Below are 25,199 nucleotides of genomic sequence, written 5' to 3' on the forward strand. Positions count from 1 at the left end.
GGGGTGTGGGTTCAATCCCTGGTCAGGGAGCTAAGATCTTACATGCCTCATGGCCAAAAAACCAAAACATAAAAGAGAAACAATATTGTAACAAATTCAATAAAGACTTTAAATATGGTCCATATCAAAAAAAAGTCTTAAAGAAATATAAATAAATAAATAAATAAACAATACTTTAAAAAAAAACGGGGCTTCCCTGGTGGTGCAGTGGTTGAGAGTCCGCGTGCCGATGCAGGGGACACAGGTTCGTGCCCGGGTCCGGGAAGATCCCACATGCAGCGGAGCGGCTGGGCCTGTGAGCCATGGCCGCTGAGCCTGTATGTCGGCAGCCTGTGCTCTGCAACGGGAGAGGCCATAACAGTGAGAGGCCCGCGTACCGAAAAAAATAAAAAAAAAAAAAAAACAAATTTTTAATAAAATATAGTTGCAAATAGATGCCCTTGAGCTTAGTTGCTGTAGTCAGGAGATGTTTGAAAATGGGAAAGAGGAAAGAGCTATGGAGGCCAGGAAGAAACTGGTAAGAAGTTTCAAATCAGGTTTCTTTTATTAAAAATTAATTTAGTTGATTTACAATGTGTTAGTTTCAGGCATACAGCAAAGTGATTCAGTTATACATACATATATATCTATTTTTTTCAGATTCTTTTCCCTTATAGGTTATTACAAAACATTGAGTAGAGTTCCCTGTGCTATCCAGTAGGTCCTTGTTGGTTATCTATATTATATATAGTACTGTGTATATGTTAATCCCAAACTCCTAATTCTGACTGGAGAGTGATCTTTGTTTCTTTCTTAGGCTAAGGAGACTCTCAAATCCCTCTTATATCTCTGGCAGAAAACATCATAAGAAAGACACTTTCAGGTAGCTTTGAATTTAAAGGCCAATATAGAGTAATCTCTTTAGCATTTTAGCCTTATTAGAGCCAGGGAAATTTGGTTGAGAAAGTATTTGTAATGGAAGAAGAATATAGGAATAATGGTGAGGCTGATGACAATGTGGAAACAGTAATTTTCATTTATTGAGTTCTTATTACATGCTGGACCCTCAGCTCTTCACATTTCCTAGGATGATTCACTTAATCCTTCCAAGACATTCTTAGAGGCTCAGACCCCTAATCTCTTTACCTATAACTTCTCACTTAACCTCATTAGATCTTTGTTTTCCCATCTGAGAAATGGGGGGCAGTAATTTTTACTTCTAAAATTGTTGCAAGGATAGTGTGAGATGATGGACAGAAAGCTCTCGGCACACTGTCTGTTATTCTGCGAGCATTCGATATAAGTGGTGTTCCCTTTGTAACTTTTACAGGAAAATGTCCTTAGCCCTGTGTCCAAGGGCTTCCGTGCCCTGCCCCACCCCATACGCAGGAATGTTTGTCACCCTTCCTGGAATCCTGTGTCACATCAGGTGGCTTCCCCAGCTGTCCCCAGTTGTTACTGGTACAGTGTGTGTCTTTCCCTCTAGTCTCAGCCCCTTAGGCTCCAAAGTGACAGAGGACATTCCCTAGAAGAATCATGGGAGGTTTTGTTGACTCCCTGAGATTTGTCACACCACGTGGATAGGAGATACCCTAATCTGTGCCTGAGGGAAGCCCCCAGCTTCTTTTATAAGTCCTGGTGTTCTAATATCTTCTCCAGCAGTCCCCCGCTTTCCCTGCCCTCAATTCTTTGGTGACTAACGTCACAAAGCGGAAGAAGGAACAGTTTCAGATGCATTTCTGTTTTAGTCAGTGTTCTCTAGAAAAGACCAACAAGATATATCTTTTTGTTGGAGTATAATTGCTTTACAATGTTGTGTTAGTTTCTGCTGTACAACAAAGTGAATCAGCTATATGTATACATATATCCCCATATCCCCTCCCTCTTGGACCGCTCTTCCACCCTCCCATCTCACCCATCTAGGTCATCACAGAGTACTGAGCTGAGCTCCCTGTACTATACAGCAGGTTCCCACTAGCTACCTATTTTACACATGGTAGTGCATGTATTCCAAACCTAATCTCCCAATTCATCCTACCCTCTCCTTCTCCCTCTGGGTCCACAGGTCTGTTCTCTACTTCTGTGTCTCTATTCCTGTATCCTGAGGGAGAGAGAGAGAGAGAGAGGGAGAATATATGAATATACTCTCTCCCTCAATATATATGTAATATGTATATTTATGTTTATTTAATTTAAGGAATTATAAGGAATTGGTTCACATGATTATGGAGGCTGACAAGTCCCAAGATCTTCAGGGTGAGTCAGCAAGCTAGAGACCCAGGAGAACCAATGGTGTAGTTCTTGTCCATACACCAGCAGGCTCAGGACCCCGGAAAAGCCACTTTGAGTCTAAAGGCAGGAAAAAACTAATGTCTCAGTTCAAATGCAGCCAGACAGGAGGAGTTCTCTCTTACTTGGGGGAAGTCAGCCATTTTGTTCTATTCAGGCCTTCAGCTTGGATTGGATGAGACCCACCCACAGGAGGGAGGGCAACCTGCTTTACTCAATCTACCCATTAAAATGTCAATCTCACCCCCAAAACCCTCACAGCAACACCCAGAATAATGTTTAACCACATATCTGACACCCCGTAGCCCAGTCAATCTGACACAGTCCCAAGCTATTTAAATTTCACCCATTAATGGGGGTGAGATTTTATCTAAGGATAGAGAGGGAGATGGGATAAGGAAGGAATGGCAGAGTAATTAAAAGTAATTGTTATAACTAAAAGTAATTGTTATAATTTTGTTAAACCTAACTAATTGGTAAGAAGTAACAAGGAGAAGGCCATCATGCAAATGCATGCCTATTGTATTCCACTAGAAGTAAGGATATCAGAGCAGAGAATGGGTCCATTTCTACTAGTCAGTTCCTTGAAGGTCTGTTCATTATACTTCCTTATCAGTAACGCCTGGTCTCCACTGCATCTCTATGATCTTAATTTGTTAATTTTTCTCAACCTACTCCAAACAGGCTCTATTCAAGGTGACCCCGACCTCTAATTTATGCTGTTTGCATCTCCATCACCCCACTATTAGCATCCTTCAATGTACAGCTCAAATCCCATCTTCTCCTGGATGATTCCTGTGACTCTTCCGGTCTTCATCATCTTCTCTTCACTCTGCTTTCTTTTCTTCTAGACTTTTCTGTACACGGACTGCTGTCCTTTGGGCAGATAAATCTGTATGAACTCATCCTATTTAGTGGCTGTTTTTCCGCATTCTCTCCTTGTCGGCATAGCAGACAACCTCAAGATGAAGCCTTGTTTCTTCTGTGTCTCCTTTAGCACCCACAGGAGTTCTGAGAATAAAGAGTTGCTCAGTCAGTACCTGCCAAGTTTATAAGTGACTTGAAAATGGAAGTCAGATCCCATCCCTTCTCTGGTGAAAACTCTAATGAATTTTCACCTTACTCACAGTAAAAGCCAAAGCCCTGCAACAGTTGACAGGGGGCAGCTTGATCTACTCCCTGGTCCCCTCTGTCTCCCACAATTTCTCCCCTTGTTCACTGGAGCATCACCTAGAACAACCTGTGTCTCTCCCCTGCCAGGAAGATCCCTCAGGTGTTGGGGTTCCCACATACTGTAAGGGCAAATTTAAATAAAATAATACGCTTAATTTCTCTGCTGAAAATAGGGAAGAGAGCTCATTTTTCTTAGAGCATTTAGTTTAGAAAACTTGTAATTCTCAACTTCTTTCTCTGCCTCTTTGAAACATATGTAAATCTTTTTAAAAGCTAAATAAGCCTCTTGTCAGCTTTATGACCCAGGAATGTCTTTCTTAAGTGCCCCATCTCCTAATTTCTGTGAGAGGGTGGGAGCCTAACTTTGGCTGGAGCCTCACTCCGAAATTACCTCCTGTCATGAAGATGTGAGAAGTTGATTTTTTTCCTTTGAATAAAGCCAATTAGCTAACACAGATGGCTAATTACCAGGTTCAGTTACCAGGTGAATCTAGGATGATCTATGTGGGACCAGTGGTGCTGTCAGGAGGAGTAGAGGAGACATTATTGTTTATCTTGAGACTGTGCATGGGATGGGTGGTATCTGCTTGGCTCTATAAAATGGCTCTATAAAATGATGTCTTTCCATCTTTGCAATCTCTTCACAGATTGTCAGTGATACATACGCACCCCATTCTGGTTTAATGCTTATTCAATAGTAAATTGTTTTATTTCTCTTCTACATTTGTGGAGAGGCTTTCTGGGTTGGAAGAGATTTAGCTTTTAATTATATTTCTCCAACAGTACCTGGATATGTCCATATGTCCCCCATGCTGTAGACTTCTACCTTGAGAAGGGGAAGATGAGGACTTGTGTCTTCAACGTTCCCCTCCACCCTTTCCTTTGATATTTCATTGCACCAAATAGTAGGTTTTCCTTATATTATATCCTCTTGCTTCTAGGCTGCACTAATCTCCACAGATCAGGCTTAATGAAAGAAACTACGTCCTCTCAGTCTATGAGTCTACCAAGCTTTTTTTTTTTTTTTTTTTTTGCTATGGGGAACTCTTTAGTTTGGATTCTCACCAAAGCAGATGCTTAGACAAGGATTTGGATGCAAGTAGTTTACTTGGGAGGGGCTGGAACACTGGCAGAGGAGTGGGGGACTGAGAATAGGAAAGGGAGATAGCCAATAAAGGGTGAATTATTAAGACAGTTGTTGTAGTGGGTGATGGAAGCTTAATCTCACATGGAAACTCGAGGAACTGTGTAAAACACATGCATCAGAATGATATCACTGAGAGGCCAAGAAGTTGGGGCATTTCTTCACTCCCAAGAGTCAGTAATTAAAAGCTGCTGGAAGATGGTGGGGGGGCATTTTCAACTGGTCTCTCTTGTGAGCAAAGCTGCTTTCAGTGGTTCAACGAAAAGCCGGCAGTTATATCAATTCTAACTGTGGGAGGACTGCCCACAGTGGAGGTCTGGGCACTAAAGGCAGGGGATGGGCAGCCTCTGCAACAGGAACCTGAGGTAGCATGTGGAGTTGGCACCAGGATGCATGGGCAGACTTGGACCCCAGCCTCTGGGAGTATGGTGGGCACAAAGCTTTCTGCTGTATCCCCTCTAGGACCGGCTCAGAGGTGGAGACACACCCAAGGTCATGCTCACATCCAATGATTGATCAATATAGGAGTATAAAGGCCAGGCCACCTCGACCCTACTTGACACAATGCTAGAGGGTCATCCTAGCTGCAGAGACTGCTCAACTCTGCTTCCTGCTGTCCCCGCCCTCAGAGCCATCCCATGGACTCTTCTTAATCAACATTATAACCTTCAAACCTCTTTCCCAAGTCTGCATCCCAGACAGCTCAACCCACTTTAATGTGGAAGCAGGGATTCTCAAGAATGAAAGCACATTGACTCAATATCCTAAGATTATTATCCCTGCTAAGCAACTATAAAGAATCTACAAAACCTATTTTCTCCAGAATAAGCCATATTGGGTCTTCATAAGAGCAATTGTAACAGGGAAGAGCAAAATCCAACTCCATGTTGAATCTGTTTCTTTTACTTTAACCTTTGCTTTTCATTGCTTTTGTTATTATAATCATTAAAAGGATGCTGTCTATAGCTGTAAGCATACACAATGGCCTGCCTCGGGGAACACTGACCCTCTGCCCAAATGCTAAGCTAAAGTTCCTTTGTTCAGCTCACAGGGAGACATTCTGCCCACCTGTGGACAGCTGCAGAAAAGAAGAAATTAACACATTCCCTCCCTCGATGCTGGCCGAGCCAGGAGATATTTTGCAAGACTAGTGGCCTTTTTTACTTTACTTCCTCACCTCCTCTACCTCTCTGTTCTGTAAAAGAAACTGGCATCCAGACCCCAATAAGACGGTACTCTGGGACGCTAGTCCGCCATCTTCTTGGGCACCCAGCTTTCCAAATAAAGTCACTATTCCTTGCCTCAACACTTCCTCTCCCAATTTATTGGCCTGTCATGCGGCGAGCAGAGCAAGTTTGGACTCGGCAGCACATGATAATTTTTAATAAATGATTATCTCCATTTCCTCAGAGAAAATTCTCTTCCAGTTTGGGTTGTCTTCTTTGTGCCCAGCAAGGTTCTTGCATTAGGGTCTCTTTTTCTTGCTTCAAGGACCTCATTAAGGCAGTTCTAGTCAACTGCTCAATCCTTATCAACTTATTTCTAAGGAAATATTTATTGCTCTGCAGTATCTGCCAAAATCTTGCTGCCCCCTTAGGGATATGCTGGCCCCAGACTGCAGCTCTGGGTCTCACTAACCTCTGTTCTTCTTTTACCAGCTGCATTTGTTTTTCCTGCTGTGATTGGAGTTCTGTTTGCTGTGGAAATAAGAGGGGTGTTTGAATTCCTTTCAGTGGGAAAGAAACACTTCCTCCTTGGTGTCTAGGCTGAAGACACACCTCCCCACTGTAGAACATCAGGGCATGTTCTGTGTGACACTGTGAGTCAACTCCCTGGCAGAAGCAGCTCAGGGGTAATTTTTCAGGCACAATTCACACAAATTATTGAAATATACTAGTGTTAATAAATATGTTTTAGAACAAAATTCAATATCCACTCATGATAGAAACTCTCAACAAACTGGGTATAGATGGAATGTTTCCCATTATAATAAAGGCCATATATATGGCAAGCCCACAGCTAACATCCTACTTAATGGCGAAAAGCTGAAACTTTTTTCTCTAAAATCAGGAACAAGACAAGGATATCAACTCTCACCACTTTTATTTAATGAAGTATTGGCAGTCCTAGTCAGAGAAACTAGGCAAGAAAAAGAAATAAAAGGGATCCACATCAGAGAGAAAGAAGCAAAGCCGTCTCTATTTGCAGATGACATGATATTATATATAGAAAATCCTAAAGAGTCCACCCAAAAGCTGTTAGAACTAACAAACAGATTCAGTAAAGTTGCAGGATACAAAATCAGTATACAAATACTGGTAGTGTTTCTATACACTAATAACCAACTATCAGAAAGAGAAGTTAAGAAAGCAATCCCATTTACAATTGCATCAAAAAGAACAAAATATGTAGGAATAACTTTAACCAAGGAGATGAAAGACCTGTACACTGGAAATTTTAAGACATTGATGAAAAAATTGAGGATGGCATAAATAAATGGAAAGATATTCCATTCTCATAGATTGGAAGGATTAACATTGTTAAAATGTCCATACTACCCAAAGCAATTTATAGATTCAGTGCAATTTTTTTAAGATTCCAATGGCATTTTTCTCACAAATAGAATGAACAAGTCAAAAATTTGTATGGAACCACAGAAGACCCTAAATAGCCAAGGCAAACTTGAGAAAGAACAAAGCTGGAGGTATCACACTCCCTGGTTTCAAATTATATTAAAAAGCTATAGTAATCAAAACCGTATGGTATTGGCATAAAAACAGACACATAGATCATTCAAACAAAAGAGAGAGCCCACAAATAAACCCGTACATATATTATCAATTAATTTATGACAAAGGATCCAAGAATACACAATGGGGGGAAGGAATATACAGTCTCTTCAATAAATGGTGTTGGGAAAACTGGACAGCCACAGGTGAAAGAATGAAACTGGACCCCTATCTTACACCATAAACAAAAATTAACTCAAAATGGAAATCAAAATGGATAAAGACTTGAACAAGTTTATGTTCAAACTTCTAGAAACAGTAAAGCTTCTAGAAGAAAACATAGACAATAAGCTCCTTGATGATTTTTTGGATTTGACACCAAAAGCAAAGTCAACAAAAGCAAAAATAAACAAGTGGGACTACATCAAACTAAAAACTTCTGCACAGCAAAGGAAATCATCAATAAAGTGAAAAGGCAACTTATGGAATGGGAGAAAATATTTGCAAATCATATATCTGAAAAGTTAATATCCACAATATATAAAAAACTCATACAACCAAATACCAAACAAATAATCTGATGCAAAAATGAGCAGAGGATCTGTATAGACATTTTTCCAAAGAAGACATACAAATGGACAACAGGAAAAGGTGTGCAACATCACTAATCATCTGGGAAATGCAAATCAAAACCACTATGAGATATCACCTCACAGCTGTTACAATAGGTATTATCAAAAAAACAAGAAATAACAAGTTTTGGTGAAGATGTGGAGATAAGGCAACGCTGTTCACTGTGGGTGGGAATGTAAACTGGGGCAACCACTATGGAAAACAGTATGGAGGTTCCTCAGAAATTAAAAATAGTACTACCATATGATCTAGCAATTCCATTTCTGGGTATTTATCTGAAAGAAATGAAAACACTAACTCAAAAAGATACCTGTACCCCCATGCTCATTGCAGCATTATTTACAACAGCCAAGACTTGTAAGCAACCTAAGTGCACATAGATAGATGAATGGATAATGAATTTGTCAGATATATATCAGGATATTGTTCAGCCATAAAATACATAAGAAAATCCTGCCATTTGCCACAATATGGATGAAACTTGAGGGTACTATGCTAAGTGAAATAAGTCAGCAGAGAAAGACAAATACTGTATGATCTCAATTATATAAGGGATCTGAAAAAAAAAAAAACCCTCATAGATACAGAAACCAGATTGGTTATTACCAGAGCAGGGGATGGTAGTTAGTGAAATATGTGAAGGTGGTCAAAAGGTACAAACGTCCAACTGTAAAATAAATAAGTCCTGGGGATGTAATATACAACATGGTGACTATAGTTAATAATAAAATATACTGTAGTGTATATTTGAAAGTTGCTAGGAGAGTAGATCTTTTTTTTTTTAATATAAATTTATTTATTTATTTTTGGCTATGTTGGGTCTTTGTTGCTGCGCACAGGCTTTCTCTAGTTGCGACGAGTGGGGGCTACTCTTCGTTGTGGTGTGTGGACTTCTCACTGTGGTGCCTTCTCTTGTTGCAGAGCACAGCCCTAGGTGCGTGGGCTTCAGTAGTTGTGGCACACAGGCTCAGTGGTTGTGGCTCGTGGGCTCTAGAGCACAGGGTCAGTAGTTGTGGCACACGGGCTTAGTTGCTCTACAGCATGTGGAATCTTCCCGGACTAGGGCTCGAACCTGTGTCCCCTGCATTGGCAGGCAGACTCTTAGACACTTTGCCACCAGGGAAGTCCAAGAGAGTAGATCTTAAAAGTTCTCATTGCAGGAAAAAATATTTGTAGCTACATGTGGTGATGGATGTTAACTAGATTTGTGGTGATCATTTCACAACATATACAAATATCGAATTATTAAGTTGTACAAGTGAAACTAATATAATGTTATATGTCACATATCTCAATTAAACAAATTTTTTTATAGTCCAGTGGGACTTGTGAATGCAAGCCCCATTAGCTATCAGAGCTAGGTGATTTGCAGGCCTGTCCCTCAGATGGAAGCCATAGTAGGTGGGGTGCTAGGTGTGTGGACAAGCTCCTTCCAGGGAGCTACTGATGACTTGGTTTTATTGTTGGAATGAGCCAGAGAGAGAGAAAATGGGAAAGTGTCCACTGGTTCTTTCAGGCTCCAGGGGAGGATTGCAGTCAGCACCTGGATGTACGCTCATTAGAAAACTGGATCCTTAGGCAGCAGCGTGTAAAGTATGCGGTCAAACTCCTTTCAGGGAAAGACTGGGAGATGGGTGTTTCTGTCTGCTCCCTCTATGCTGAGTCCCGGAGGACTTTTAGAGCTTGGTTTTTGGAGTGTCCACCCCGCAAGTGGGAACCTTAAAAGTTGAGGTGTTGGATGTTCAATCCAAACCCTTCACTCTGAAAATAAATCTGGCCTCTGTACCCTGACACTGAATTAAACCTCAGAGACAGAGTTTTGGTTGAAGTAGAAAAAAAAAATACCTTTATTGCTTTGCCAGGCAAAGGGGGCCAGAGCGGGCTAATGCCCTCAAAACTGTGTGCTCCCCCTTGGAGAGGGTAGTGAGAAGTTTTATAGTAATGAGTCAAAGAGAGCGTGATCAGTTCATGGACATTCTTCTGACATTCTTCTGAGTCATGGACATTCTTCTGAGTCCCTGTGCCAGTGGGACCAACCCATGAAGCGAGCGGTTGAGGGGATGGTAGCAGCCTAGAGGCCCAAAATAATTTTTTTACGAGAGAATAAAAAGAAGACTTAATGGCAAAGTTTGTTCCCTTACACGTTATGTGCACGTTATTTTCCAATTTCTGGGCCTCCTTCATCTTTCTGATCTCTAAGGAAACTATATATTATTTATAGAAATATGAAGTTATAAAATAAAAAATTAAAATAAATAATTAGATATGACTCTTTCTTTCTAAAAATGAAGCTCACTAATAGTCTCATGATAAGGGGTTGGAATCACCCTACTTAGCCATTTATATCAAAACCAATTTTAAAAATACCAGCAATAGAAATATATCATATAATATTAGTAATGGTTTCAGATAGAATCTTACAATATAAAAACTGGTTTAACACTCTAATTTCACAGATGATGAAACCAAGACTTAGAGAATAGTGTTCCAAATAGCCCCATGAGTGGCAAAGCCCAGGCTAGAACCTAGAACCTTTCATCTCCATCTCTCACTTTCCATTGTGCCACCCTCTTTGTTACATTTTTATAGATGTGGTATGAACATGGGTAAAAACAAGAGATATTTCATTTTCATAATGGAAGAATGACAACACTCCTTTGCTTTCTCTGTTGGTGAGCTTCCTAATTTTGACTTCTGATCTGTATGCTGAATGGCATTTCCTTTCCTCTTGGCCGGAATTCAAAGGGCTAAAATTAGCAAGTGAAAACTTGAAGCAACATCCACTTATTCTCAATGAGATTACAGTCAAGATGCTTGTTGCATTGATTAAGAGATGTAACTCTAAGAGGAAAGAGCAAAAATAAGTCCAAAAGTTCTAGAGTGGAAAATTGAGAGACTCCAGAACAAGATGACAACATAGCAGGCTCCTGAATTTCTTTCTTCCTACAGACACACTGAATGTATAGCTACATGAGGAGAAATTCCCTCTGAGAGAAATCCAGAGACTAGCTGAGTGACTCCTACACATCAGGGGAATGAGAGAATACCCACATCAAAACGGCTTGGAAAGGTGGAGATATACTTGTGCCATAAACCCCATCTGTAGCACAGTGCCATACAATCTGGAGAGAAACCCTAACTCCCAGTTTCTCCCTGAAGAGCTGATACCGAGCACGGCCCTCTGGGCCTCCTGGGCTCAAAAGCCTTTCTGTGTCCCCCATTTCTTTGATTTCTTTGATTACAGGAAATAGGCTTCATTCAGCCTCCATGACCTACCCTGAGTTCCAATGGGCAGGTTCAAACAGTTGCTAATTAGGGAAGGGAGGGGGATCCAGAGGCAAGGGAGGAACAGTCAAAAGAAACAATAGTGTAGCCTTGGGGCAGGGTCTTGGCTCCCCATCAAGGGATACACATAACAATATCTTAGAGCTGTTTTACTGAAACCCCCACCAGCGGGGAGAAGTTAATGGTATGCTGCCCACAAGCATAGAGACCCCAGACTGGTTGGAACCAGAAGGTTGATGATGCTGATTCCTACTTACCTCACAACCAACCGAGCAGAAGAATGTCCAGGAGCTGATCACGCCCTCTTTAAACCATTATTATAAAACTCCTCACTACGTCCTTCAGGCCAGGACACACAGTTTTGAGGGCATTAGCCCGCTGTGGCCCCCTTTGGCAAAGTAATAAAGCTATTCTTCTCTATTTCACTCAAAACTCTGTCTCCAAGATTTAATTTGGTGTCAGGGTACAAAGACCCCAGATTCTGCTTCAGTTGGGGCACACCATTCCTCCTGTATGGTCATTATTAGCACTAAGCAGAAGATGTCTGTAGATGGTAATGAGAAAAAGATAGAGATTGTCCATGCTTACCGGGGGAGGAATCGCTGCATTAAGTGCTCATGCTCCCTTTGAGAACAGCTTCTTTGTTTGCTATAGTCAAGTTCATGAACATAAGCACCATTGGCTTTCAGAGCTTGGTTTTTGGAGTGTCCACCCCGCAAGTGGGAACCTTAAAAGTTGAGGTGTTCGATGTTCAGTCCAAACACTTCACTCTGAAAATAAATCTGGCCTCTGTACCCTGACACTGAATTAAACCTCAGAGACAGAGTTTTGGTTGAAGTAGAAAAAAAAATAGCTTTATTGCTTTGCCAGGCAAAGGGGGCCAGAGCGGGCTAATGCTCTCAAAACTGTGTGCTCCCCCTTGGAGAGCGTAGTGAGAAGTTTTATAGTAATGAGTCAAAGAGAGCGTGATCAGTTCATGGACATTCTTCTGACATTCTTCTGAGTCATGGACATTCTTCTGAGTCCCTGTGCCAGTGGGACCAACCCATGAAGCGAGCGGTTGAGGGGATGGTAGCAGCCTAGAGGCCCAAAATAATTTTTTTACGAGAGAATAAAAAGAAGACTTAATGGCAAAGTTTGTTCCCTTACACGTTATGTGCACGTTATTTTCCAATTTCTGGGCCTCCTTCATCTTTCTGATCTCTAAGGAAACTATATATTATTTATAGAAATATGAAGTTATAAAATAAAAAATTAAAATAAATAATTAGATATGACTCTTTCTTTCTAAAAATGAAGCTCACTAATAGTCTCATGATAAGGGGTTGGAATCACCCTACTTAGCCATTTATATCAAAACCAATTTAAAATACCTTTATTGCTTTGCCAGGCAAAGGGGGCCAGAGCGGGCTAATGCCCTCAAAACTGTGTGCTCCCCCTTGGAGAGGGTAGTGAGAAGTTTTATAGTAATGAGTCAAAGAGAGCGTGATCAGTTCATGGACATTCTTCTGACATTCTTCTGAGTCATGGACATTCTTCTGAGTCCCTGTGCCAGTGGGACCAACCCATGAAGCGAGCGGTTGAGGGGATGGTAGCAGCCTAGAGGCCCAAAATAATTTTTTTACGAGAGAATAAAAAGAAGACTTAATGGCAAAGTTTGTTCCCTTACACGTTATGTGCACGTTATTTTCCAATTTCTGGGCCTCCTTCATCTTTCTGATCTCTAAGGAAACTATATATTATTTATAGAAATATGAAGTTATAAAATAAAAAATTAAAATAAATAATTAGATATGACTCTTTCTTTCTAAAAATGAAGCTCACTAATATTCTCATGATAAGGGGTTGGAATCACCCTACTTAGCCATTTATATCAAAACCAATTTTAAAAATACCAGCAATAGAAATATATCATATAATATTAGTAATGGTTTCAGATAGAATCTTACAATATAAAAACTGGTTTAACACTCTAATTTCACAGATGATGAAACCAAGACTTAGAGAATAGTGTTCCAAATAGCCCCATGAGTGGCAAAGCCCAGGCTAGAACCTAGAACCTTTCATCTCCATCTCTCACTTTCCATTGTGCCACCCTCTTTGTTACATTTTTATAGATGTGGTATGAACATGGGTAAAAACAAGAGATATTTCATTTTCATAATGGAAGAATGACAACACTCCTTTGCTTTCTCTGTTGGTGAGCTTCCTAATTTTGACTTCTGATCTGTATGCTGAATGGCATTTCCTTTCCTCTTGGCCGGAATTCAAAGGGCTAAAATTAGCAAGTGAAAACTTGAAGCAACATCCACTTATTCTCAATGAGATTACAGTCAAGATGCTTGTTGCATTGATTAAGAGATGTAACTCTAAGAGGAAAGAGCAAAAATAAGTCCAAAAGTTCTAGAGTGGAAAATTGAGAGACTCCAGAACAAGATGACAACATAGCAGGCTCCTGAATTTCTTTCTTCCTACAGACACACTGAATGTATAGCTACATGAGGAGAAATTCCCTCTGAGAGAAATCCAGAGACTAGCTGAGTGACTCCTACACATCAGGGGAATGAGAGAATACCCACATCAAAACGGCTTGGAAAGGTGGAGATATACTTGTGCCATAAACCCCATCTGTAGCACAGTGCCATACAATCTGGAGAGAAACCCTAACTCCCAGTTTCTCCCTGAAGAGCTGATACCGAGCACGGCCCTCTGGGCCTCCTGGGCTCAAAAGCCTTTCTGTGTCCCCCATTTCTTTGATTTCTTTGATTACAGGAAATAGGCTTCATTCAGCCTCCATGACCTACCCTGAGTTCCAATGGGCAGGTTCAAACAGTTGCTAATTAGGGAAGGGAGGGGGATCCAGAGACAAGGGAGGAACAGTCAAAAGAAACAATAGTGTAGCCTTGGGGCAGGGTCTTGGCTCCCCATCAAGGGATACACATAACAATATCTTAGAGCTGTTTTACTGAAACCCCCACCAGCGGGGAGAAGTTAATGGTATGCTGCCCACAAGCATAGAGACCCCAGACTGGTTGGAACCAGAAGGTTGATGATGCTGATTCCTACTTACCTCACAACCAACCGAGCAGAAGAATGTCCAGGAGCTGATCACGCCCTCTTTAAACCATTATTATAAAACTCCTCACTACGTCCTTCAGGTCAGGACACACAGTTTTGAGGGCATTAGCCCGCTGTGGCCCCCTTTGGCAAAGTAATAAAGCTATTCTTCTCTATTTCACTCAAAACTCTGTCTCCAAGATTTAATTTGGTGTCAGGGTACAAAGACCCCAGATTCTGCTTCAGTTGGGGCACACCATTCCTCCTGTATGGTCATTATTAGCACTAAGCAGAAGATGTCTGTAGATGGTAATGAGAAAAAGATAGAGATTGTCCATGCTTACCGGGAAAAATTGGAGGAGTTGGAGGTGATATGTCAGGATGTGCTGAGCCTGCTGGATAACTACCTGATCAAGAATTGCAGTGAGACCTAGTGTGAGAGCAAAGTGTTTTACCTGAAGATGAAAGGGGACTATTACTGCTACCTGGCCGAATTCACCACTGGAGAGAAGAGAGCGACCATTGAGGAGTCATCTGAGAAAGCCTATAGCAATGCCCATGAGATCAGCAAGGAGAACATGCAGCCCACTCACCCCATTAAATTAGGCTTGGCCCTCAACTACTCCATCTTCTACTATGAAATCCAGAGTGCCCCAGAGCAAGCCTGCCACTTGGCCAAGACTGCTCTCGATGACACCATCACCGAGCTCTAGACGCTCTCAACAGGACTCCTACGGGGACTCCACACTCATCATGAAGCCCCTCTGCAACAACCTCTTGCTCTAGACAAACAATCAGCAAGACCATGACGGGGGAGAAGGCAACAATTAAGGCCCCCAGGTGGACTGGCAGGACCCGCTGATGTTACTACTGCAGTCTTTATTTTTTACCATGAGTTGAGTGTTGGGTGGGGGAGGGTAAGGGAGGGATGACCTTCCTAGGGAGAAACCCATGACCTGTCCTGTCTTTGATCGCCTCTTTGACATTTTTGCTAAAATTCCACGTGTGGAAAGTCAGGCTAGCTGTGCTTGTATTGGAATAGCAGCCTCACATTGGCATTTGGGCTGTTATGTAGCTTAATGCACGTGGAGCTGTCTTTAACTTATTGCTAGAGAACAGGGTTTTAAGATGAAAAGAATACTTAAATGGAATGGCCCTCATTCAATAAGTCTTGTGGTTCCAATAAGGATTTTGGGTACTTTCTATCTCATCTGTTTTAGCTGTGCATTTTTTTTAGGGTATACTCTACCACAGCGGTCCCCAAACTTTTTGACACCAGAGACTGGTTTTGTGGAAGACAATTTTTCCGCTGATGGGGGTAGGGAAGGACGATGGTTCAGGTGGTAATGTGAGCGATGGGGAGTGACAGGTGAAGCTTTGCTCACTTGTCTGTCACTCACCTCCTGCTGGGCGGCCTGGTCCCTTACAGGACCGGTAACGGTCCACGGTCCAGGGGCTGGGAACCCCTGCTCTACCAGACATGGAATAGTTCAAAACCCAAGCTGATAGACTTAGAACATGATGTATATTTATCCTTATGGTTTAGGCCTTGCCAGTTTTCACAAGTTTCTACTTAGTTGACAATATTAACACTAAATTGCCATTTATAGTATTTCTACATTATAGCCATATGTAACATCAAGCCATTGATTGTGTATTTTTCTTTATTTTGGCTTTTACATGCTCCTTATTCAGCCTTATCCAGGTTGGTTTTACTGTTGTCTATCTCCTAGGCCAAAAAGCTTGCCTGAGGAGAATCAAAGCTACTTTTTAAAGGTTTTGGTTAATAGGTGCTTGGCAGATGGCTGTGGAATTTTTGTCCTTCTTTCTTCTTAACTTAAATGCACCACAAAAGTTGTTAATCACTTTAATAGAAATGTTAAACACCACAAAAATAGAGAATATTCAGGTCTGTATCTCATTTCTTGTGGTGATATTTCCACAGAAATCCTGATTTTTAAGCTGCCACAGCTCCTTCCTCTGGGATTACACTGCTGTTTCACTCCTCACTTGAGTCTTCCCCACTGTACCTTATGCTGACGGAACTGACTCGGGTGGATTGAAAAGCTGTTGGATTGTAGAAGTTGGCGGTCATTTTGAGAGAGTTCATAGTGCAGTGTGTGAAAATTCAGGTGCTAGGAGCTTACTGGTAGAAAAATCATATAGGAAGAGTTCATAAACATTCTGTCCAATTTCAGAGCCTTGTAAGTGTGTCAGTTTTTCCTCCCTGAAAACACTCCTTCCCCAAATAATTGTTGCAGGAAAATAAACTAAAATCATTAATAGATAATAAATACTTAACTCCTATTTGACCAAAACTTTTTCTATGTATTTTTTTTCTTCTTAATGAAAGCGTAGAAGCTGGAGATTGATTTCTCTTATGCCATCTGTGCATGTTTTAGAATTGTAGGAAACCACAATGCTATTTCCACAAGTTTGTTTCAGTGAGCCTTAGGTCCTTTCTTCTTATTTTGGATAAGTCTTTCTAAACAAATGACCTATTGAATATGCGTTCAGCCTTTTTTATTAAGATCAGTAACAGCGTGAACTCCTGAGATAGGGAGCAACACCAGACTTGTTTGTCTCTGTTTTATTTAGGCAGGGAAAGGAATGAGTAATGATTGAGGAAAACCTGACAGCTGTTTTTGCTAAAACCAAAATGGAGCTTCCAATTGTGAAATGAGCATGCTGACCAGGATCCAGGTGACAGTGAAGATAGAAGAGTGTGACGATTTTCTGTCACGTGGCACAGTTTACCCAGCATGACTTTCCTTAGAAGGTCCCCTGCATATGCTAGAGAGAAAGTCCCAACCAACCAAACCTACCAGAAGAACTAGCAGAAGAGAGTTTTACAGCTTCTGTGCCCTAACAGGAGCCTTAAGTCAATACCACGGATGGGAACAGATTTGGGGGGTAGGTGGGGCTTTCCTTAATTTATCTTCATATCCAGTGAGCAATGTTGTGTCCTTCCTTGTAGCATTTGGAAATGATTTACTGGAATTACAAAACCTATTTTTCTTTTAAATTTCAGCTTCATCTCTGGCTGCTTTTTAGAATAATGCAAGATAAAACCATATCTGAGGGCTAAAAATGAAGAGGGAATGGGAGGAGACAATATTTAAACAGTTTGAATGGTTTCTTTTCTTTTCTCTATTATTATTTTTTTTTGCGGTACACGGTCCTCTCACTGTTGTGGCCTCTCTCGTTGCGGAGCACAGGCTCCGGACGCGCAGGCTCAGCGGCCATGGCTCATGGGCCTAGCCGCCCCGCGGCATGTGGGATCCTCCCGGACCGGGGCACGAACCCGTGTCCCCTGCATCGGTAGGCGGGCTCTCAACCACTGTGCCACCAGGGAAGCCTTTCTTTATTTTTAAAGAAATGCTCTTGTCTAGGATGATGTCTCTCCAGTGAAAGGATTACTCCTCCATTACTCTCTTGATACAATATTGCGCAAGTTAGTGTTGTATGTCTATACAGTGGCTTGAAATTTATTAACTTATACTGTACGTGTTTTGTATTCCTATGACAAAAAAATTGTCTTCAAAATTTTTAAAGTTTTCTTTATTTAATTTTTCCTCTTGGGGGTAAAGTTTGCTCTTCCAAATAGTGATTGTAACAAACTGATCTATTTTGGAAGTTGCTACAGTGACATGCAATTATATATTTTGTTTTTAAAGGGGAGGGGGAGTAAAAGAAACACCAGTGTTAGCTTAATCTTAATGTCTGGTGTTTGTCATGGTGAAATTGTAACTATTACAGTGTAGGAGAACAATGAATATGTTCTCTGAATGAGGCTTTGTGCTTTTTGTCAAGTTATGCAGTGAACTATTTTTAAGGTCTATTCAGTGATTATTTTTCCAACTCCGTGTTTCTCTAAGAAATTATTTCACACATGGATCATTCTTAGCAGTTTTCCTCAGTGATGGAATATCATGAATGTGAGTCATTATGTAACTGCCCTACTTTGAGCAAATAAACTTACAGATCTGAAAAAAAAAAATTTTTAATTAATAAATAAATTTGGTTCTATGGTACTTTCAATTATGTTTTGTTGAAGTTATCTGTAAGTGTTAAATTCTTCTATTACCTTGGATAACAAAGATGAAGGGGATAAATTCATGGGATTGGGAAGGGCAGCTCTTATTTACAATTGTATCTTTAGCTCCAAGCGTAGTACCTGGGATACATTAGATGGGCATTAACTATTTGCAAAATGAAAAAATAAGTAAAATTCAGAGGTGCTGGGAAGGGGATTTAATGAAAGAACAAATTCCAGATGATGACATTGGATGTTGTGATGTCTGATTATAGATCTTTAACTATAAAGGTCAAAGAAAATGGGCTTTGAAGACAGCATAATCATCCTGTAGAATCCAAACTGCACAGAAATCAAATGAAAACATCTTTAATTAGTATCAGAAATTATCCTAAAGTTTTACACAATTAAAATGGATGAGATTTTTTTTTTCATGCAATTTAATCTACCCAGTGAGACTGGTGCACATCTATGTGGTTTGCCCAACCCATCACTGAGGGTATATAAAAGTCCCAGGGAAGCTGGTGATAGTCATACTCAGGAAACTTGCCCTTGATATGCAAACAGCTCTACAGTTCCTAACACCATGAGTTACTATAGCAACTACTACAGAGGTCTGGGCTAGGGATATGGCTATGGCTGTGGCTAGAGAAGTGGCAGCTTCTGCAGACTGAGCTATGGCTGAGGCCATGGAGGCTACAGATACGGCTGTTGCCGCCCATGGTGCTATGGAAGATATGGATTATCAAGCGTCTACTGCAAGAGTGAACTCATTCTTCTAACCACAGGAATCATCATATCATCCTGATTTAGTTCTACTTTCATGTGTTTTTATTCCCATATATCAGCGTGTAGCTGCTTTCTTGATAAAACCAGTAGAGGATGACATGTGAGCTCTTCAAAATCAGTACTCAGTTCCGGCAGCAAACACCAGAAGCAGGAACAGCAGCAAAGGGAATGACCTGGAATCTCACCTTTCAAGCTGTTCATCCCTCTCTTTCCTTTTAATATACCAAGATGTTACGAACTCCCATATTTCAATAAACTAATTTCAATAGCAGAGCAAACATATAGTTTCGTTTCCATTCACTTATTTTACAGAACTAGATCTAAGCTCTCTGGGGACAGGTGACTATGATTGCTTATTCATCATTGTATGCTCTGTGCTCATGACAATACCTAGTGCATATAAGGCAGTCAAAGAATGTTTGCAGATTAAGAAACTTGTTCATGGTTTTCTATAATATAGAGCCATTTTAAATTTTCCCAATAATTATCTGGAACCTCATCCTAATTTTGGAATCATGATGTCTGTTCACTGACCCTATTTCTCCCCCGCCCCACCCCGCACCCACACATTACCATTGAACATCTCTCCCCCAGGTATAATTTCTGTTTGTCCCAGGAGCTTAAAAATACCTCAACAGTTCCATAGTTGAGTAGCACTCTATATGTTCCCCTTACGGAGTCAGGCAGAATACCTTGCAATTTGTCAAAGAGCATAAGTTAAAAATTGTTTGCTGTCAAAGCAAGACATAGGGTAGGAAAAGATATTTTGCAAAATATATCACTGGCAAACTTGTGCTCCTGGGCACCACTGGAAACAACCCAAATGTCTGTCAACAGTAAAATGGAAAAATAAATTGTAGTACATTCTTACAAAAGAACACTACATGGCAATGACAATCACCAACATAGAGTAACATCTAGAGCTTGCTGCATGTTCTGGAGCTACAAGCAATGACCTGGATAAATCTCACAACCACAGTGTTGGGTGAGGGAACCCAGGCATAATAGAATAGAATATGAGCCTACTTATTTACATTCCTAGATAGAAAAACCTAGAACACAGGGTTAGCCGTCAGAATAGTGGTTACCTTTGAGGAAGTAGTATCTGGGAGAGGACCTGAGTGGGGTCTTCTAAGGTGCTGGAAATATTGCATTTTTCTAACCCATGAGTTTTTCAAATGCTCTCATTGTGATAAGTCATTGAGCTGACATATTTTTGTATATTTTTCTGCATGTCTGTTATATTCCAATTGAAAATAGTTAAAAATTGATAACACTGTACAATTTAAAATGAGTCAGCTAAGAACAGACAGTTCAAATTATTTACCAGACTCTTTTTTGAGTACCTACTCTGTATCCTTACAGGCTAGGATATATGGGAGTTTCAAATGACATTGCTTTTAGTGTTAAGACACTCAAAATCTAGCCATCTCTAGTAGGGGCATACGTGGGAGAGGGAGGCATGAGAAGGAGGTGATGAGTTCCTGCTCTAAAATCTAGGAGAGAATTAAGGAAGTTTTTCCTCATTACCCATGCTCCAACTTTAGGGTGTCAACACATTGTTGGTATCTTTAGTCACAGAACTAATCATACATGAAGGAATAAGACAAAAATTTAAACAGTAACTACAGAGAAAATGAAGTGAAGCACTTGAATTAAGAAACCTTCTTGCCTATTGGTTTCTCTTTTTTTGTTTGTGTTGCAAGTACATTCTGCTCGATGAATACTGATTTTATTTGCATGCATTAGTGTTCTGCTGGTGATATAAGTAGGGGATGGGTATTATTAGCTGAGAAAAAAATGTAGAAAAAAATTCTAGGGGGATTCCCTGGCGGTCCAGTGGTTAAGATTCCACGCTTCCACTGCAGAGGGCCTGGGTTCCATCCCTAGTCAGTGAATTAGGATCCTACAAGTCACACGGCATGGGCAAAAAAAAAAAAAAAAAAAAAAAAGAAAAGAAAAAAATTCTAGAAAGAACATTAATAGAACTTCAATGGGAATTTTGATGCCTAAAAGTTGTTCTAGAATGATTTTTGAAAATTATAGAGTAGGCTAAATTATCCTTTGATATTGTCTGAGAAAAACTGTTATACTGTTGTGGAAGATACAAATATATTGAAGAAAATGGTGTCTGCCATTCTTTGAATTAACTTTAAGAGTAATTTATTCACTCTATTAAAGAGGTTTGGAAAAGTAAAGATATAAAGTTAATGTTCTTTGTGTTACTGAAAGCTATTTTAGTTAGGTATTAGTAATTTTCACATAAAGCCTTTAGTGTTTCCATAGTGTGCCTGATGGCTTTGGAATAGCAGTTCAGAGCTTTAACAAAATTGATATGGATATCAAGCGTTCCGAATCCTATTGAATAGGTCCGAAAAATGTATATGGAAAAACAATGACTTGGTAACCAAGAGTTAATCATGGGGCCTGTTGAACATGAAGATCAGCACAAATCTTGCCAGGCAGTTTCTTTTATGACCCCACTGCTGACTAATATCTTCTACTTGACAGAAAAAATATACCACACATGAGCCTCTCCCTAAATTCAACTTTCCCTGAATGTTTGCTGAGATTTATCTCACATAAGATGGATTAAACTTTCAAGGCTTGGAAAAAAATCTGTGCATTCATTTCCAGCTTACCAGCTAAATAGTGTGCCAATCTCATGTCATACTGGAAAGGAAGGCTTCAAGGATCATTCTGATGCCCCAGGAAGGGGTAGCATTCCATGCTACCACCCAAGATGCTAAGACTGAGCCTTTAAAACCACCCTTACATGCTCAAATTGAAATTGGCATTAATCATCTGGGCTATAATAAGTTTCAGGCCACCTGTTTGGAATAATTTTTCAGCATTGCTTGAGAATTTGGAAGGTGCTTAGAAGTAGTAAAAAAAGAAAAAAGGAAACTATGCATTTTGCAAATGCCTCTGATTTATTGGTTATTTTCTTATCTATTATAACTGGACTATAAATGATAAATACCTATAAATAAAGACGTATGCTTTTGTTAGGTCCTCTATAATGTCTAATTTGTGGTAAGACCATTGAATCCCAGTTGACTTCAGATCAAGGACTATTTGTATTTATGACTTGAAATAATGTTTCTGTATTAGGATAGCTAGACTATGCTGCTGTAACAAATACACCCTCAACTCTCAGTGGCTTAATCCAGTAAGGTTTATTTATCAGTTTTGTCTCAGTCTTATACAGTTCAGGCAGCTCTCCTTGGGGTTCTCCGGCAATTGCTTAGGGATCTGAGCCTCTTCCATCCTGTATCTTATTGTTCCAGTCATGCTGAAGGGAGAGGAGAGAACATGGAGAAGTCAGACCTTCTCTTAACTGCTTGGGATGGGATGTAACACAAGAGTTCTGTTCACTTTCCCATTGGTGAGCACTCAGTCACATGTCTCTATGTGTCCAAGAATGGGTGACTCAGTAGTCTCTGCTGTGGCCACTTTCCTCAACCAGAGCTGGATTGTTTTGCACATCTAAGGGGGCCCTTTGCTCCATTTTGAAACTATTTTGTTGGTTTAACCCAAATGTAAATGTGATGGAGAAACCTTGGGTTCTGTCATCCAAAGCTTGGCCCAGCTTTGTTGCACTTACTTCTTTAATGTGGATTTCTTATATGTCCTTATTCGTTGATCCAAGTCAATTTGGGTCAGTTCATTGACCCAAGTCAATGAAAAACAAACAAACAAACATTGGCAAAAAGGAACCAAATACAGCTTTATGGTATGTGTTGGAGATGGCTTTCAATGTTAGCTACCATTCATTCAGTTAGTCATTCATCCTTTCGAATAATATTGAACACTGACATGTTCTTGACACGATGCAGAGCATATGGGAAGTGGTTATTAGAACTCCCTGCTCCAAAGTAGATGGCAATCTAAAGAAAGTAAAGCTTAGGGAGATTTAGCAACTTATCTCATTTTAAACACAGATCCAGTCAAATGACAGAGCTGGAATTTGAAACAAAGTCAGCTTCACCAAAACCCATGTTCCTAAATTTTAAGCCCTACTTCCTCTGTGACAGGCAGAATTTCTGCAATGGCCTACAGAAAAATATTCTTCCCTGAATCCATGGAAGCTGGCAATTTGAGGAAATATCACTCCCATGATTGTGTTATGTTGTGACACAGTTAACCTTATTTGGGTGGGCTCGACCAATCACATGACTCCTTGAAAGCAGAGGGTTTCTAGACAGGTAGCAGAAAAGGAATTCTGAGATTCAATGCATGAGGGAAATTCAATACAGTTGCTGGCTTTGAAGATGAAAGGGGCCCCATGTGAAGCAATGTGGGCACCCTCTAAGGAGCAGATAGCAGCTCTTAGCTAACGGCCAGAAAGGAAACAGTCACCTCAGACCTATAACCACAACCTGGTTGAGCTTGGAATTAGTTTCATATCCTGAGCCTCCAGATAACAGCTCAGCCAGACTGACTTTGGTCTTGCGAAATCCTAGGTAAAGAAGCCAGTCAAGCTCACTAAATTTCTGACCTACAGAATTGTGAGATAATAAAATGTGTTGTTTAAGCTGCTAAATATAAAGTAACTTCTTTTACAGTAATAGAAAACTAATGTATTCCCTCAGATTTAAAAAAAAAATCCATCATTCTACCTTCTTTGGGTAATTCGATCAATCAATTGTGAATCGAAACATGTCGTAGATGAACAGATGAAGAAGATGTGGTATATGCATCTTCTGTATATATTCAGTATATATAAAATGGAATAATACTTAGCCATAAAAAAGAAGGAAATAATGCCATTTGTAGCAACATGGATGGACCTAGAGATTATCATACTAAGTAAAGCAAGTCAGACAGAGAAAGACAAATATCATATGATATTACTTATGTGAGGATTCTAAAAAATAACAATACAAAGAAACTTGTTTACAAAACAGAAATAGACTTACATAGAAAACAAACTTATGGTTACCAAAGGGTAAAGGTGGGGGAGGGAGGGATAAATTAGGAGTTTGTGACTAACAGATACACACTACTATATATAAAATAGATAAACAGCAAAGACCTACTGTATAGCACAGGGAACTATATTGAATATCTTGTAATAACCTATAATGGAAAAGAATCTGAAAAAGACTATATATATATATATATAACTGAATCACTTTGCTGTACACCTGAAACTAACACAACATTGTAAGTCACTTATACTTCAATACAAAAAAAAAGATTAAAATGGAAAAAAGAAAAAATGAGCTGTCTTATCTTCTACCAAAATTTCTCCATATTTTTCTAAAATTACCATGAGAAAATTTCATGGAAGCCAATTCTACCTGCACTTCAGATACATACTTTGAATGGCTCTTTATATTCAGTGAGGTGCTTTCATACATATTTCTCTTTGGGGAACCAGGAATGGCAGGTGTCTCTGAGCCCTTTGCCAGCAAGGAAACAGAAGTTCAGAGGTTAGGAGACTTGCATAATGCCACATAGAAAACTAGTAATAGATTTGGGTTGTTTAAATGTGTTTTTATTTACTTAAAAAAAATCTTCTTTCCTTTAGGAAGCATGATTCCTAAATCTTACTCTTTGGGGCAAAATTACCTCTAAAGATGGAGCTAATGTCTGACACAGTTGTGACATTTACATAGGGAAATGTTTTACAGTTTGTTTTTCTACTCTCATTTGTAGACATATTTTATTATCATAGCCTCTTGGATTTTGCCAACAAAATGTCTTTTAGGGACCTCAGTTATATGCTCTTGATTTGTTTAAACCATGCCATTTCCATTTCAGTAGTGATCCAACTGGTGGGCATTTGCTAGAACCTCATATCCATTGTTTTATAAATAGACATTGAAAATCATTTTGATGTAGAAAAAAGAAAACAACTAAGTTTAGGTAACTAAAGAAAACTCAAACTGGGGACTTCCCTAGTTGCACAGTGGTTAGGAATCTGCCTGCCAATGCGGGGACATGGGTTCGAGCCCTGGTCCGGGAAGATCCAATGTGCTGCAGAGCAACTAAGCCCGTGTGTCACAATTACTGAGCCTGCGCTCTAGAGCCTGTGAACCACAACTAATGAGCCTGCATGCCACAACTACTGAAGCCC

The 25,199-nt window shown here is 40.1% G+C and overlaps 1 pseudogene; it reads left to right on the plus strand.

Annotated features, from left to right (window-relative positions):
* Positions 1-14,558: 14,558 nt before the first annotated feature.
* LOC102990333 (14-3-3 protein gamma-like) lies at positions 14,559-15,120 on the plus strand (annotated as a pseudogene).
* Positions 15,121-25,199: the final 10,079 nt, after the last annotated feature.

Source organism: Physeter macrocephalus, chromosome 8 (genome assembly GCF_002837175.3).
Source record: "Physeter macrocephalus isolate SW-GA chromosome 8, ASM283717v5, whole genome shotgun sequence".
NCBI classification, from domain to species: Eukaryota; Metazoa; Chordata; class Mammalia; order Artiodactyla; family Physeteridae; genus Physeter; species Physeter macrocephalus.